This window comes from Malania oleifera, unplaced genomic scaffold (genome assembly GCF_029873635.1).
Source record: "Malania oleifera isolate guangnan ecotype guangnan unplaced genomic scaffold, ASM2987363v1 ctg349, whole genome shotgun sequence".
NCBI lineage: Eukaryota > Viridiplantae > Streptophyta > Magnoliopsida > Santalales > Ximeniaceae > Malania > Malania oleifera.
Genome location: NW_026651897.1, coordinates 45,001 through 46,009, shown reverse-complemented (window position 1 = coordinate 46,009; position 1,009 = coordinate 45,001).

The window sequence follows — 1,009 nt, the reverse complement described above, 5'->3', positions numbered from 1 at the left end:
GGTGAAATCTGTTATGTTGGATTTTATTTTTGGAATGAACTAAATTTTTGAATTCTAGGAAAACGATGTAGCCAGTTTCGAACTATGCTTGCTCTTTGATGCTAATCTGAAATAGTTTTCATTAATGTTTGTTTGAGTTATTCTGTGCCTAATGCTTTTAATTAACTGGCCATTAATTAAATGATTTTAGTCTTGTGATTTGCTACCGAAAGGGGGGATTATAGGATAGATCTTGGATAATTCAGCGTAGGTAAATATAGAGATCGAAAGACTTGTATGAACCTACGAAGCATAAAAAATCGAGGGTCTTACTGCGTTCTTGCATTATTAATTTGCATACTCTTATGTTAAATAATAAACAAGAATAAGTTCCGATTGACTATCGAAAGAGGCTTTTGGAAAAATTGGCGATTTGCTAACAAACAGAGAAAATGAAGTTAAATTAGCTAAATGAGTAAAGCATAGTGAGAAACTAGGTGAAATCGGTTTCCTAGAAGTTTTCACCATCATCAATTTGACACGCGATATCCAGTTTTAAATTCTTCTGAATAGTTTATTTAAAGTAGCCTTGTTTAAATTTTGTAGTCTAAAATTATTAATTTTTCTAAATAAAATCAAGGTTAGTAAAATTTCGGTACTTGGTAAAATTAAGACATCAATCCCTAAGGACGATACTCTACACATCATTATATTATAAAACTACGATACTGTGCACTTGCAGTTTGCACCGGTCAAGTTTTTGGCGCCGTTGCCAGGGATTGAGTTTATCTTATTTTTGCCAATACCGATACAAAGTAATCTTGGTTTTAATTTAGAATTCTCTTTTATTATTTTTATTTATTTATTTTCTTTATTTTATTTTATTTTATTTTTTTATTATTAGTTTTTGTATTTTTGGTGTGTTTTTTTTTTATGTTGGATGCGCAGGGCTAGAACACGTGACATTATTCCTTTTGATCCAGAGATTGAAAGAACGCTCAGAGCACTAAGGAAAAAGAGGGTATTAGCC